Source organism: Acipenser ruthenus, chromosome 54, assembly GCF_902713425.1.
Source record: "Acipenser ruthenus chromosome 54, fAciRut3.2 maternal haplotype, whole genome shotgun sequence".
Taxonomy (NCBI): Eukaryota; Metazoa; Chordata; class Actinopteri; order Acipenseriformes; family Acipenseridae; genus Acipenser; species Acipenser ruthenus.
The window spans coordinates 6,430,635-6,447,739 of NC_081242.1; the positions used below are offsets into that span (position 1 = coordinate 6,430,635).

At 37.4% G+C, this 17,105-nt stretch overlaps 3 long non-coding RNA genes across 3 annotated transcripts; all 3 read left to right on the top strand.

The window, feature by feature from the left end:
• The first annotated feature begins 2,266 nt into the window (after nt 1-2,266).
• LOC131723284 (uncharacterized) lies at nt 2,267-5,496 on the top strand. The gene is made up of 6 exons (XR_009320200.1): nt 2,267-2,372; nt 2,915-3,019; nt 3,550-3,666; nt 4,167-4,247; nt 4,843-4,962; nt 5,403-5,496. It is a non-coding gene; the product is annotated as an uncharacterized LOC131723284 (long non-coding RNA).
• A 1,701-nt stretch (nt 5,497-7,197) lies between these two features.
• LOC131723291 (uncharacterized) lies at nt 7,198-9,176 on the top strand. The gene is made up of 4 exons (XR_009320210.1): nt 7,198-7,303; nt 7,845-7,949; nt 8,479-8,595; nt 9,096-9,176. It is a non-coding gene; the product is annotated as an uncharacterized LOC131723291 (long non-coding RNA).
• Nucleotides 9,177-12,112: 2,936 nt separating this feature from the next.
• Nucleotides 12,113-14,086, top strand: LOC131723292 (uncharacterized). Its single transcript, XR_009320211.1, has 4 exons — nt 12,113-12,213; nt 12,755-12,859; nt 13,389-13,505; nt 14,006-14,086. It is a non-coding gene; the product is annotated as an uncharacterized LOC131723292 (long non-coding RNA).
• Nucleotides 14,087-17,105: the final 3,019 nt, after the last annotated feature.

Consider the following 17,105-nt stretch of genomic DNA (forward strand, 5'->3'; position numbering starts at 1 on the left):
AGTTCTGTAAAACCACTTACAAACTAACTGGAACTGGTAAGTAATGATCCCTATGGGCCGGGTTTCTCTGACTATAACAAGTTTAACTGGCTTCTCTTTCTCTCGTCAATTCCTACTTAGTGTTGGGATTAACGTGGATTTTTCCAGCAGCTTCTTTCTAAATAAAGACAAGAACATCTTTGCAGCCATCACAAGAGTCAAGTTTACATTGCACTAATGTTTCCCACATTCAAGTCTCCATTCAATCAGCTAACAATAGTATTCAAGCCAGATAAATGGATCTCTACAATCAGGGCTGTTTTGTAAATGTACCTCCACCTACAAATCCAAGCTAAAACACTTTTTATTACATGCTTCCCACTGTCTTTATTCTCTAATACAATGTTTGAAATGGCAAGAGTAATAAAGCCCTGTGTCAATTGATGAGATAATAGTTATAGAATTATGACTAACTTTCTTTTTGCATTCATTGATAGGTGTCACCGTCAGCAAGGGATGTGCATCAACTTGTACTGTAACAACAGCTTTCCCGCGAGATGAGTGCTGTCAGGGAGAACTGTGTAACGGTAATACAGATACTATTGTAATGTTGTTAATAAAATCACTAACAGCTACCAACAAATCAAAACTACAGAAGCAACGGGGTGTTCTAATACATTTTTTTGACTGCATATATATTTATTATGAAACGTACATATATTATTATTATTATTATTTGTTTATTTAGCAGACACCTTTATCCAAGGTGACTTACAGAGATTAGGGTGTGTGAACTATGCATCAGCTGCAGAGTCACTTACAACTACATCTCACCCAAAAGACAGAGCACAAGGAGGTTAAGTGACTTTCTCAGAGACACTCAATGAGTCAGTGGCTGAGGCGGGATTTGAACCGAGAACCTCCTTGTTACAATCCGATTTCTTTAACCACTGGACCACACAGCCTCCTATATAAACAGAGCAGTCAGTACTTTTTTTTACACCTTGCTTAAAACAACTATGAAAGCACTTTTAAGAGTCAAATGGCAATCATTTTAAATGTTGATTAAATGCTGTTAAAAAAAACTGAATGAAGAGGTCTCTAAACCCCTCATAATTTTATTTTGTATCTATTTGGTCAAACTAGCTCGACAGGGTAACTTCCAGCAGAACCCAGCTGTTAATAAATGATCGCTTGGTACAGCCTTTAGTTATAGTAGAAAGCTCACTGTTGAAGTCTCGCGAGCACCACACCACAGACGCGATGTGATTTTTAAATTGCCAATGAGACACTTTTGAAACGACATGACCATACACCAGAAGCGACACAGAGGTGATGAGACAGGTTTGAAAACATAATATACATTGTCATATTATATATATATATATATATACTGTAATTAATTAATTTATTTATTCTTAATAATAATAATAATAATAATAATAATAATAATAATAATAATAATAATAATAATATGCTCACGTTGAAAATATCAGCTCTGTAGGTTTTCCTGTAAAATGCACAACACATTATTGATTTCAATAGTTTACGAAAGGACCTGTCAAATTAGCTGTTAGCAGTGGTTAAGGGATTCAGCTGGTTACCTGACTAACTAGTCATTACTAAAACCTCTGTTATTCATGAGTCTTATTTCTCAAGTACCGTTACCACAGATAATCCCCAATGAAATGCATGCACTAGAATGTCAGATTAATACATAGTTATTAATAAACGGTACCATTAATTATTCTCTTACCTGATGGGAAGCATTTACACTTGCTTCTTAGTAAATGGGATTTGAAGCCATTTGTACTTAAGATATTTATTTGATTGTTTCGAAATTTCACACCATTGAGTGTTGTAGTGTAATGGATTCGGTTGTAGGGTCTGTAAGTTTTATGTATTAAGTAGTTTTATGTTTAAACTGATATAGAGATTGAAGATGTTCTTTATAAGAGGAAAGGAACCATGTGTGCCTGTTAAGACTTTCATCTTTATAAACATATTTATAGCTCTATATTATTATGAATTAGTTATTTAACAGATGTTTTTATCCAAAGCGACTCAACAACTGCTGCTGCAGAGTCACTTCCAATCGGACCTCGTTTGTTTAACGTCTCATCCGAGGGACGGAGCACAAGGAGGTTAAGAGACTTGCTCAGGGTCTCACACACTCAGCATGACACGATGGCTGAGCGGGGATTGACTCTTTAACCACTGGACCACCAAGCCCCCTACTAACTCAAACGTATTGTTTAAACTAGGTCTTGCTTGTTTTACAGATAAATTGATTTGCTTCAAATGTGCTGAAACAACCGATGAAAGTTCCTGTACTTCGAGTCCATGTGCAGCTGAAGCATTCTGCAAGAGTGACTACAAACTCAACGGGGCAGGTAAGCGCTTCTCCTTCATTTGGGGTTTCTATTCTTTGCGTTTCCAGTTTGGTGCTTGTGAATTCCAGCTGGTGAACGGAGGTCGTTGAGAGCAGTTGTGTTCATGTCTAAGGAGTCCATTCCTAGCAATCCTTTTCGTAATCCTCAAATCTAACATTACATACACCTCACTGCTTCATTGCTACTTTGCATCCACATTTCCCATGTTTAGAGATTTAAAATACATAACTGTCTTAACATTAACTGACTATTATTAAGCAGGGTAGAGCCCTGTTTTAGAATAACAGAACACATAATTTTGTACAGTAACTTATGCCTCACCTATTAACTTTCAGTGGACACTTTCTTTTTTCAAGAGCATGCAATATTGTCCCACATGTAAAAATAAAAGCAGAATGCTGGTACCGTAATATGTACATGTTAGTGTAGAGTCACAGAGGATTTGATTCTGTATAAATGCCCTGCTTATTGATTTGTCAGAATCACTGATTTGGCACTAGCTGGTTCTGCCACCACTAACCTTGCTTTTCTCCACCTTACAGGAGTGCCTGTTGTCACTAAGTCCTGTGCAGCTGATTGCAAAGCTGTTGACAATACAGCAGACAAAAACGTGAGGACAACTTGCTGCAAAACGGGATATTGTAATGGTAAGGCTGCTATTAAACGTTAAAACAGTTCCACCCAAGCCTTAAAATCCGCCAAATTGATACATTTTTGGTTTGCTTGTGTATGTTTTATTTTCACATTAATCTCGGATATGTATATAGTTTAAAAAACACCATGGGATGTTTTATTAATTATATTTTTATTACATTTTTGAAGAGAGACAATGTAGGTTTATGTTACAAAATGAGAAACAAGGACACAATATTACTAAAGTGTTATATAAACCCTTTTTATTGTTTAAAATTAATATTCAAGTGATCTAATCCCTAAATCCTCTCTTCGTTTGTATCATGAAGACAGCCCTTCTCCTCGCTCACATAGAAATTTCTACAGGAAGAGGTTTGACTTTCTTAAATTTGCCACACAAAGCATCAGGCTCCTATTTTAATTACCCATTACAGATCGACCACAGTTTAGCTCAGTTGAATAGCCCTACATGCCTTTGATTCTGGGTGGCAGTGCAATGAGCTGCTGGAGACCTATTCATTAAACCCCTTTGTTTGACTTTCAGGAAACGCCTTGAGTTGCAACACTTGTTCTAATGAAGCTGACGAACCTAAATGTGCAGCAACAGCCTGCGCTGCAACTGACAAACTATGTCAGAGCACTTATACTCTCACTGCACCAGGTAAGCTGTGATCACAAGTGGAAAGGTGACTGATACCTGTGTCTCTGTCACCAGCTCGTTCCTCCTCTGCACATTTAAAGGACAAGAGCCTGTGGGTCCACTCCATAGTAAATGTATGTTGTAGTATTTGTGAAGTACAGTGAGAGTCTTGAAGGTTGCAGGTTCATGATTACACTCTGAGTTGACTTATAAACAATAAAATTAATACAATAGTTAACTGTGGTTTTCCAGACCTGTAATTTGCTCTATATGGCACTTTATCACAGACCTTTTTGCACTGTATTTTAATAAGGGGTTGTTATATCACCCAGGCTGTGGGAATCACTTGTGAGATTAATGAAGAGTTCATACGATGGTGGTATTGAGATCTATATTTACATCCATTACATGCAGTGGTGTTGTGCCTTCCAGGACCCCCTTGACAATGAGAATACATTCAATGTCAATTGATTGCCAAGGGTGTCTGGTGCTGAACCTTGTTTGTTGTATCCCTTTTATAGATGTTCCAGTATCAAAGACATGTGCTGGGGTTTGCACACCATCCGCTACTGTGAAGTGCTGCGGTACATCTCAGTGTAACGGTAATGCTAACGTTATTGTTAATTATACAATGGCAGTCACTGAGGTGGCACACTGATTGGTCACATGTTCACATGTTCTAACTGGAGAACTTTAACAAAACACCACCTGGAGGCAAACAAACAAAACAACGGGAATCAGAAATAAAATAAAAAATAAAAGGGCTGTAATCATCCTCCAGTGTAGCTGCTCTCGCTCAAACTAGAAACCTTATTGAATCCTTGCACTACACTGTCTCTTTGTGTAGTCACACAACTTCACCCTGGTAAATGGGATCTCATTGCAGAAAGAGATTGCTAAAAAATAGTTATCGTTCAAGTTAATAGTTATAACTCAGCTGCATCCAGGTTAGGCTTTTAGCAGAGATACTGAGATGAGATGGGCTGGGTAACAGTCAATGATATGGGGAGCAGTGAAATGTTCACATTTACAAATGTCAGGTAGACAGTAATGTTTTATCAATAAGACTTTAAAAATGTTTCATTATGAAGAGATTGATAAACGTGTTGAAACACTATCAGCTATGTGTCTATTTGAGCCAGCCGTAGCCCAGCCTCTCCTTCCTTATTCATTGGCTCTCCCTGGCTTGTTTTGCAGTGGACCTGTTGAAATGCTACACCTGCACCGACTTGACAGACGAAACTAAGTGTAAAGATATAACAGTCTGTGGGTTCGGTGACAAGTTCTGTAAAACCACTTACAAACTAACTGGAACTGGTAAGTAATGATCCCTATGAGCCGGGTTTCTCTGAATATAACAAGTTTACCTCACTTCTCTTTCTCTCGCACATTCCTACTTAGTGTTGGGATTAACATGGATTTTTCCAGCAGCTTCTTTCTAAATAAACACAAGAACATCTTTGCAGCCATCACAAGAGTCAAGTTTACATTGCACTAATGTTTCCCACATTCAAGTCGCCATTCAATCAGCTAACAATAGTATTCAAGCCAGATAAATGGATCTCTACAATCAGGGTTGTTTTGTAAATGTACCTCCACCTACAAATCCAAGCTAAAACACTTTTTATTACATGCTTCCCACTGTCTTTATTCTCTAATACAATGTTTGAAATGGCAAGAGTAATAAAGCACTTTGTCAATTGATGAGATAATAGTTATAGAATTATGACTAACTTTCTTTTTGGATTTGTTGATAGGTGTCACCGTCAGCAAGGGATGTGCATCAACTTGTACTGTAACAACAGCTTTCCCGCGAGATGAGTGCTGTCAGGGAGAACTGTGTAACGGTAATACAGATACTATTGTAATGTTGTTAATAAAATCACTAACAGCTACCAACAAATCAAAACTACAGAAGCAACGGGGTGTTCTAATACATTTTTTTGACTGCATATATATTTATTATGAAACGTACATATATTATTATTATTATTATTTGTTTATTTAGCAGACGCCTTTATCCAAGGCGACTTACAGAGATTAGGGTGTGTGAACTATGCATCAGCTGCAGAGTCACTTACAACTACATCTCACCCAAAAGACAGAGCACAAGGAGGTTAAGTGACTTTCTCAGAGACACTCAATGAGTCAGTGGCTGAGGCGGGATTTGAACCGAGAACCTCCTTGTTACAAGCCGATTTCTTTAACCACTGGACCACACAGCCTCCTATATAAACAGAGCAGTCAGTACTTTTTTTTACACCTTGCTTAAAACAACTATGAAAGCACTTTTGAGAGTCAAATGGCAATCATTTTAAATGTTGATTAAATGCTGTTAAAAAAAACTGAATGAAGAGGTCTCTAAACCCCTCATAATTTTATTTTGTATCTATTTGGTCAAACTAGCTCGACAGGGTAACTTCCAGCAGAACCCAGCTGTTAATAAATGATCGCTTGGTACAGCCTTTAGTTATATTAGAAAGCTCACTGTTGAAGTCTCGCGAGCACCACACCACAGACGCGATGTGATTTTTAAATTGCCAATGAGACACTTTTGAAACGACATGACCATACACCAGAAGCGACACAGAGGTGATGCGACAGGTTTGAAAACATAATATACATTGTCATATTATATATATATATATACTGTAATTAATTAATTTATTTATTCTTAATAATAATAATAATAATAATAATAATAATAATAATAATAATAATAATAATAATAATAATAATAATATGCTCACGTTGAAAATATCAGCTCTGTAGGTTTTCCTGTAAAATGCACAACACATTATTGATTTCAATAGTTTACGAAAGGACCTGTCAAATTAGCTGTTAGCAGTGGTTAAGGGATTCAGCTGGTTACCTGACTAACTAGTCATTACTAAAACCTCTGTTATTCATGAGTCTTATTTCTCAAGTACCGTTACCACAGATAATCCCCAATGAAATGTATGCACTAGAATGTCAGATTAATACATAGTTATTAATAAACGGTACCATTAATTATTCTCTTACCTGATGGGAAGCATTTACACTTGCTTCTTAGTAAATGGGATTTGAAGCCATTTGTACTTAAGATATTTATTTGATTGTTTCGAAATTTCACACCATTGAGTGTTGTAGTGTAATGGATTCGGTTGTAGGGTCTGTGAGTTTTATGTATTAAGTAGTTTTATGTTTAAACTGATATAGAGATTGAAGATGTTGTTTATAAGAGGAAAGGAACCATGTGTGCCTGTTAAGACTTTCATCTTTATAAACATATTTATAGCTCTATATTATTATGAATTAGTTATTTAACAGATGTTTTTATCCAAAGCAACTCAACAACTGCTGCAGAGTCACTTCCAATCGGACCTCGTTTGTTTAACGTCTCATCCGAGGGACGGAGCACAAGGAGGTTAAGAGACTTGCTCAGGGTCTCACACACTCAGCATGACACGATGGCTGAGCGGGGATTGACTCTTTAACCACTGGACCACCAAGCCCCCTACTAACTCAAACGTATTGTTTAAACTAGGTCTTGCTTGTTTTACAGATAAATTGATTTGCTTCAAATGTGCTGAAACAACCGATGAAAGTTCCTGTACTTCGAGTCCATGTGCAGCTGAAGCATTCTGCAAGAGTGACTACAAACTCAATGGGGCAGGTAAGAGCTTCTCCTTCATTTGGGGTTTCTATTATTTGTGTTTCCAGTTTGGTGCTTGTGAATTCGGCTGGTGAACGGAAGCCGTTGAGAGCAGTTGTGTTCATGTCTAAGGAGTCCATTCCTAGCAATCCTTTTCGTAATCCTCAAATCTATCATTACATACATCTCACTGCTTCATTGCTACTTTGCAGCCACATTTCCCATGCTTAGAGATTTAAAATACATAACTTTCTTATCATTAACTGACTATTATTAAGCATGGTAGAGCCCTGTTTTAGAATAACGGAACACATCATTTTGTACAGTAACTTATGCCTCACAAAGTAATTTTCAGTGGACGCTTTCTTTTTTCCAGAGCATGCAATATTGTCCCACATTGAAAAATAAAAGCAGAATGCTGGTACCGTAATATGTACATGTTAGTGTAGAGTCACAGAGGATTTGATTCTGTATAAATGCCCTGCTTATTGATTTGTCAGAATCACTGATTTGGCACTAGCTGGTTCTGTCACCACTAACCTTGCGTTTCTCCACCTTACAGGAGTGCCTGTTGTCACTAAGTCCTGTGCAGCTGATTGCAAAGCTGTTGACAATACAGCAGACAAAAACGTGAGGACAACTTGCTGCAAAACGGGATATTGTAATGGTAAGGCTGCTATTAAACGTTAAAACAGTTCCACCCAAGACTTAAAATCTGCCAAATTGATACATTTTTGGTTTGCTTGTGTATGTTTTATTTTCACATTAATCTTTGATATGTATATAGTTTAAAAACACCATGGGATGTTTTATTAATTATATTTTTATTACATTTTTGAAGAGAGACAATGTAGGTTTATGTTACAAAATGAGAAACAAGGACACAATATTACTAAAGTGTTATATAAACCCTTTTTATTGTTTAAAATTAATATTCAAGTGATCTAATCCCTAAATCCTCTCTTCGTTTGTATCATGAAGACAGCCCTTCTCCTCGCTCACATAGTTATTTCTACAGGAAGAGGTTTGACTTTCTTAATCTTGCCACACAAAGCATCAGGCTCCTAGTTTAATTAGCCATTACAGTTCGACCACAGTTTAGCTCAATTGAATAGCCCTCCATGCCTTTGATTCTGGATTGCAGTGCAATGAGCTGCTGGAGACCTATTCATTAAACCCCTGTGTTTGACTTTCAGGAAATGCCTTGAGTTGCAACACTTGTTCTAATGAAGCTGACGAACCTAAATGTGCAGCAACAGCCTGCGCTGCAACTGACAAACTATGTCAGAGCACTTATACCCTCACTGCACCAGGTAAGCTGTGATCACAAGTGGAAAGGTGACTGATACCTGTGTCTCTGTCACCAGCTCGTTCCTCCTCTGCACATTTAAAGGACAAGAGCCTGTGGGTCCACTCCATAGTAAATGTATGTTGTAGTATTTGTGAAGTACAGTGAGAGTCTTGAAGGTTGCAGGTTCATGATTACACTCTGAGTTGACTTATAAACAATAAAATTAATACAATAGTTAACTGTGGTTTTCCAGACCTGTAATTTGCTCTTTATGGCACTTTATCACAGACCTTTTTGCACTGTATTTTAATAAGGGGTTGATATATCACCCAGGCTGTGGGAATCATCTGTGAGATTAATAAAGAGTTCATACGATGGTGGTATTGAGATCTATATTTACATCCATTACATGCAGTGGTGTTGTGCCTTCCAGGACCCCCTTGACAATGAGAATACATTCAATGTCAATTGATTGCTAAGGGTGTCTGGTGCTGAACCTTGTTTGTTGTATCCCTTTTATAGATGTTCCAGTATCAAAGGCATGTGCTGGGGTTTGCACACCATCCGCTACTGTGAAGTGCTGCGGTACATCTCAGTGTAACGGTAATGCTAACGTTATTGTTAATTATACAATGGCAGTCACTGAGGCGGCACACTGATTGGTCACATGTTCACATGTTCTAACTGGAGAACTTTAACAAAACACCACCTGGAGGCAAACAAAAAAAACAACGGGAATCAGAAATAAAATAAAAAATAAAAGGGCTGTAATCATCCTCCAGTGTAGCTGCTCTCGCTCAAACTTGAAACCTTATTGAATCCTTGCACTACACTGTCTCTTTGTGTAGTCACACAACTTCACCCTGGTAAATGGGATCTCATTGCAGAAAGAGATTGCTAAAAAATAGTTATCGTTCAAGTTAATAGTTATAACTCAGCTGCATCCAGGTTAGGCTTTTAGCAGAGATACTGAGATGAGATGGGCTGGGTAACAGTCAATGATAAAGGGAGCACTGAAATGTTCACATTTACAAATGTCAGGTAGACAGTAATGTTTTATCAATAAGACTTTAAAAATGTTTCATTATGAAGAGATTGATGAATGTGTTGAAACACTATCAGGTATGTGTCTATTTGAGCCAGCCGTAGCCCAGCCTCTCCTTCCTTATTCATTGGCTCTCTCTGGCTTGTTTTGCAGTGGACCTCTTGAAATGCTACACCTGCACTGACTTGACAGATGAATCTAATTGTAAAGATATAACAGTCTGTGGGTACGGTGACAAGTTCTGTAAAACCACTTACAAACTAACTGGAACTGGTAAGTAATGATCCCTAAGGGCCGGGTTTCTCTGACTATAACAAGTTTAACTGGCTTCTCTTTCTCTCGTCAATTCCTACTTAGTGTTGGGATTAACGTGGATTTTTCCAGCAGCTTCTTTCTAAATAAAGACAAGAACATCTTTGCAGCCATCACAAGAGTCAAGTTTACATTGCACTAATGTTTCCCACATTCAAGTCTCCATTCAATCAGCTAACAATAGTATTCAAGCCAGATAAATGGATCTCTACAATCAGGGCTGTTTTGTAAATGTACCTCCACCTACAAATCCAAGCTAAAACACTTTTTATTACATGCTTCCCACTGTCTTTATTCTCTAATACAATGTTTGAAATGGCAAGAGTAATAAAGCCCTGTGTCAATTGATGAGATAATAGTTATAGAATTATGACTAACTTTCTTTTTGCATTCATTGATAGGTGTCACCGTCAGCAAGGGATGTGCATCAACTTGTACTGTAACAACAGCTTTCCCGCGAGATGAGTGCTGTCAGGGAGAACTGTGTAACGGTAATACAGATACTATTGTAATGTTGTTAATAAAATCACTAACAGCTACCAACAAATCAAAACTACAGAAGCAACGGGGTGTTCTAATACATTTTTTTGACTGCATATATATTTATTATGAAACGTACATATATTATTATTATTATTATTTGTTTATTTAGCAGACGCCTTTATCCAAGGCGACTTACAGAGATTAGGGTGTGTGAACTATGCATCAGCTGCAGAGTCACTTACAACTACATCTCACCCAAAAGACAGAGCACAAGGAGGTTAAGTGACTTTCTCAGAGACACTCAATGAGTCAGTGGCTGAGGCGGGATTTGAACCGAGAACCTCCTTGTTACAATCCGATTTCTTTAACCACTGGACCACACAGCCTCCTATATAAACAGAGCAGTCAGTACTTTTTTTTACACCTTGCTTAAAACAACTATGAAAGCACTTTTAAGAGTCAAATGGCAATCATTTTAAATGTTGATTAAATGCTGTTAAAAAAAACTGAATGAAGAGGTCTCTAAACCCCTCATAATTTTATTTTGTATCTATTTGGTCAAACTAGCTCGACAGGGTAACTTCCAGCAGAACCCAGCTGTTAATAAATGATCGCTTGGTACAGCCTTTAGTTATAGTAGAAAGCTCACTGTTGAAGTCTCGCGAGCACCACACCACAGACGCGATGTGATTTTTAAATTACCAATGAGACACTTTTGAAACGACATGACCATACACCAGAAGCGACACAGAGGTGATGCGACAGGTTTGAAACATAATGTACATTGTCATATTATATATATATATATACTGTAATTAATTAATTTATTTATTCTTAATAATAATAATAATAATAATAATAATAATAATAATAATAATAATAATATGCTCACGTTGAAAATATCAGCTCTGTAGGTTTTCCTGTAAAATGCACAACACATTATTGATTTCAATAGTTTACGAAAGGACCTGTCAAATTAGCTGTTAGCAGTGGTTAAGGGATTCAGCTGGTTACCTGACTAACTAGTCATTACTAAAACCTCTGTTATTCATGAGTCTTATTTCTCAAGTACCGTTACCACAGATAATCCCCAATGAAATGTATGCACTAGAATGTCAGATTAATACATAGTTATTAATAAACGGTACCATTAATTATTCTCTTACCTGATGGGAAGCATTTACACTTGCTTCTTAGTAAATGGGATTTGAAGCCATTTGTACTTAAGATATTTATTTGATTGTTTCGAAATTTCACACCATTGAGTGTTGTAGTGTAATGGATTCGGTTGTAGGGTCTGTAAGTTTTATGTATTAAGTAGTTTTATGTTTAAACTGATATAGAGATTGAAGATGTTCTTTATAAGAGGAAAGGAACCATGTGTGCCTGTTACGACTTTCATCTTTATAAACATATTTATAGCTCTATATTATTATGAATTAGTTATTTAACAGATGTTTTTATCCAAAGCAACTCAACAACTGCTGCAGAGTCACTTCCAATCGGACCTCGTTTGTTTAACGTCTCATCCGAGGGACGGAGCACAAGGAGGTTAAGAGACTTGCTCAGGGTCTCACACACTCAGCATGACACGATGGCTGAGCGGGGATTGACTCTTTAACCACTGGACCACCAAGCCCCCTACTAACTCAAACATATTGTTTAAACTAGGTCTTACTTGTTTTACAGATAAATTGATTTGCTTCAAATGTGCTGAAACAACCGATGAAAGTTCCTGTACTTCGAGTCCATGTGCAGCTGAAGCATTCTGCAAGAGTGACTACAAACTCAATGGGGCAGGTAAGAGCTTCTCCTTCATTTGGGGTTTCTATTATTTGTGTTTCCAGTTTGGTGCTTGTGAATTCGGCTGGTGAACGGAAGCCGTTGAGAGCAGTTGTGTTCATGTCTAAGGAGTCCATTCCTAGCAATCCTTTTCGTAATCCTCAAATCTATCATTACATACATCTCACTGCTTCATTGCTACTTTGCAGCCACATTTCCCATGCTTAGAGATTTAAAATACATAACTTTCTTATCATTAACTGACTATTATTAAGCATGGTAGAGCCCTGTTTTAGAATAACGGAACACATCATTTTGTACAGTAACTTATGCCTCACAAAGTAATTTTCAGTGGACGCTTTCTTTTTTCCAGAGCATGCAATATTGTCCCACATTGAAAAATAAAAGCAGAATGCTGGTACCGTAATATGTACATGTTAGTGTAGAGTCACAGAGGATTTGATTCTGTATAAATGCCCTGCTTATTGATTTGTCAGAATCACTGATTTGGCACTAGCTGGTTCTGTCACCACTAACCTTGCGTTTCTCCACCTTACAGGAGTGCCTGTTGTCACTAAGTCCTGTGCAGCTGATTGCAAAGCTGTTGACAATACAGCAGACAAAAACGTGAGGACAACTTGCTGCAAAACGGGATATTGTAATGGTAAGGCTGCTATTAAACGTTAAAACAGTTCCACCCAAGACTTAAAATCTGCCAAATTGATACATTTTTGGTTTGCTTGTGTATGTTTTATTTTCACATTAATCTTTGATATGTATATAGTTTAAAAACACCATGGGATGTTTTATTAATTATATTTTTATTACATTTTTGAAGAGAGACAATGTAGGTTTATGTTACAAAATGAGAAACAAGGACACAATATTACTAAAGTGTTATATAAACCCTTTTTATTGTTTAAAATTAATATTCAAGTGATCTAATCCCTAAATCCTCTCTTCGTTTGTATCATGAAGACAGCCCTTCTCCTCGCTCACATAGTTATTTCTACAGGAAGAGGTTTGACTTTCTTAATCTTGCCACACAAAGCATCAGGCTCCTAGTTTAATTAGCCATTACAGTTCGACCACAGTTTAGCTCAATTGAATAGCCCTCCATGCCTTTGATTCTGGATTGCAGTGCAATGAGCTGCTGGAGACCTATTCATTAAACCCCTGTGTTTGACTTTCAGGAAATGCCTTGAGTTGCAACACTTGTTCTAATGAAGCTGACGAACCTAAATGTGCAGCAACAGCCTGCGCTGCAACTGACAAACTATGTCAGAGCACTTATACCCTCACTGCACCAGGTAAGCTGTGATCACAAGTGGAAAGGTGACTGATACCTGTGTCTCTGTCACCAGCTCGTTCCTCCTCTGCACATTTAAAGGACAAGAGCCTGTGGGTCCACTCCATAGTAAATGTATGTTGTAGTATTTGTGAAGTACAGTGAGAGTCTTGAAGGTTGCAGGTTCATGATTACACTCTGAGTTGACTTATAAACAATAAAATTAATACAATAGTTAACTGTGGTTTTCCAGACCTGTAATTTGCTCTTTATGGCACTTTATCACAGACCTTTTTGCACTGTATTTTAATAAGGGGTTGATATATCACCCAGGCTGTGGGAATCATCTGTGAGATTAATAAAGAGTTCATACGATGGTGGTATTGAGATCTATATTTACATCCATTACATGCAGTGGTGTTGTGCCTTCCAGGACCCCCTTGACAATGAGAATACATTCAATGTCAATTGATTGCTAAGGGTGTCTGGTGCTGAACCTTGTTTGTTGTATCCCTTTTATAGATGTTCCAGTATCAAAGGCATGTGCTGGGGTTTGCACACCATCCGCTACTGTGAAGTGCTGCGGTACATCTCAGTGTAACGGTAATGCTAACGTTATTGTTAATTATACAATGGCAGTCACTGAGGCGGCACACTGATTGGTCACATGTTCACATGTTCTAACTGGAGAACTTTAACAAAACACCACCTGGAGGCAAACAAAAAAAACAACGGGAATCAGAAATAAAATAAAAAATAAAAGGGCTGTAATCATCCTCCAGTGTAGCTGCTCTCGCTCAAACTTGAAACCTTATTGAATCCTTGCACTACACTGTCTCTTTGTGTAGTCACACAACTCCACCCTGGTAAATGGGATCTCATTGCAGAAAGAGATTGCTAAAAAATAGTTATCGTTCAAGTTAATAGTTATAACTCAGCTGCATCCAGGTTAGGCTTTTAGCAGAGATACTGAGATGAGATGGGCTGGGTAACAGTCAATGATAAAGGGAGCACTGAAATGTTCACATTTACAAATGTCAGGTAGACAGTAATGTTTTATCAATAAGACTTTAAAAATGTTTCATTATGAAGAGATTGATGAACGTGTTGAAACACTATCAGGTATGTGTCTATTTGAGCCAGCCGTAGCCCAGCCTCTCCTTCCTTATTCATTGGCTCTCTCTGGCTTGTTTTGCAGTGGACCTCTTGAAATGCTACACCTGCACTGACTTGACAGATGAATCTAATTGTAAAGATATAACAGTCTGTGGGTACGGTGACAAGTTCTGTAAAACCACTTACAAACTAACTGGAACTGGTAAGTAATGATCCCTATGGGCCGGGTTTCTCTGACTATAACAAGTTTAACTGGCTTCTCTTTCTCTCGTCAATTCCTACTTAGTGTTGGGATTAACGTGGATTTTTCCAGCAGCTTCTTTCTAAATAAAGACAAGAACATCTTTGCAGCCATCACAAGAGTCAAGTTTACATTGCACTAATGTTTCCCACATTCAAGTCTCCATTCAATCAGCTAACAATAGTATTCAAGCCAGATAAATGGATCTCTACAATCAGGGCTGTTTTGTAAATGTACCTCCACCTACAAATCCAAGCTAAAACACTTTTTATTACATGCTTCCCACTGTCTTTATTCTCTAATACAATGTTTGAAATGGCAAGAGTAATAAAGCCCTGTGTCAATTGATGAGATAATAGTTATAGAATTATGACTAACTTTCTTTTTGCATTCATTGATAGGTGTCACCGTCAGCAAGGGATGTGCATCAACTTGTACTGTAACAACAGCTTTCCCGCGAGATGAGTGCTGTCAGGGAGAACTGTGTAACGGTAATACAGATACTATTGTAATGTTGTTAATAAAATCACTAACAGCTACCAACAAATCAAAACTACAGAAGCAACGGGGTGTTCTAATACATTTTTTTGACTGCATATATATTTATTATGAAACGTACATATATTATTATTATTATTATTTGTTTATTTAGCAGACGCCTTTATCCAAGGCGACTTACAGAGATTAGGGTGTGTGAACTATGCATCAGCTGCAGAGTCACTTACAACTACATCTCACCCAAAAGACAGAGCACAAGGAGGTTAAGTGACTTTCTCAGAGACACTCAATGAGTCAGTGGCTGAGGCGGGATTTGAACCGAGAACCTCCTTGTTACAATCCGATTTCTTTAACCACTGGACCACACAGCCTCCTATATAAACAGAGCAGTCAGTACTTTTTTTTACACCTTGCTTAAAACAACTATGAAAGCACTTTTAAGAGTCAAATGGCAATCATTTTAAATGTTGATTAAATGCTGTTAAAAAAAACTGAATGAAGAGGTCTCTAAACCCCTCATAATTTTATTTTGTATCTATTTGGTCAAACTAGCTCGACAGGGTAACTTCCAGCAGAACCCAGCTGTTAATAAATGATCGCTTGGTACAGCCTTTAGTTATATTAGAAAGCTCACTGTTGAAGTCTCGCGAGCACCACACCACAGACGCGATGTGATTTTTAAATTACCAATGAGAGACTTTTGAAACGACATGACCATACACCAGAAGCGACACAGAGGTGATGAAACAGGTTTGAAAACATACTATACATTGTCATATTATATATATATATATATACTGTAATTAATTAATTTATTTATTCTTAATAATAATAATAATAATAATAATAATAATAATAATAATAATAATAATAATATGCTCACGTTGAAAATATCAGCTCTGTAGGTTTTCCTGTAAAATGCACAACACATTATTGATTTCAATAGTTTACGAAAGGACCTGTCAAATTAGCTGTTAGCAGTGGTTAAGGGATTCAGCTGGTTACCTGACTAACTAGTCATTACTAAAACCTCTGTTATTCATGAGTCTTATTTCTCAAGTACCGTTACCACAGATAATCCCCAATGAAATGTATGCACTAGAATGTCAGATTAATACATAGTTATTAATAAACGGTACCATTAATTATTCTCTTACCTGATGGGAAGCATTTACACTTGCTTCTTAGTAAATGGGATTTGAAGCCATTTGTACTTAAGATATTTATTTGATTGTTTCGAAATTTAACACCATTGAGTGTTGTAGTGTAATGGATTCGGTTGTAGGGTCTGTAAGTTTTATGTATTAAGTAGTTTTATGTTTAAACTGATATAGAGATTGAAGATGTTGTTTATAAGAGGAAAGGAACCATGTGTGCCTGTTACGACTTTCATCTTTATAAACATATTTATAGCTCTATATTATTATGAATTAGTTATTTAACAGATGTTTTTATCCAAAGCGACTCAACAACTGCTGCTGCAGAGTCACTTCCAATCGGACCTCGTTTGTTTAACGTCTCATCCGAGGGACGGAGCACAAGGAGGTTAAGAGACTTGCTCAGGGTCTCACACACTCAGCATGACACGATGGCTGAGCGGGGATTGACTCTTTAACCACTGGACCACCAAGCCCCCTACTAACTCAAACGTATTGTTTAAACTAGGTCTTGCTTGTTTTACAGATAAATTGATTTGCTTCCAATGTGCTGAAACAACCGATGAAAGTTCCTGTACTTCGAGTCCATGTGCAGCTGAAGCATTCTGCA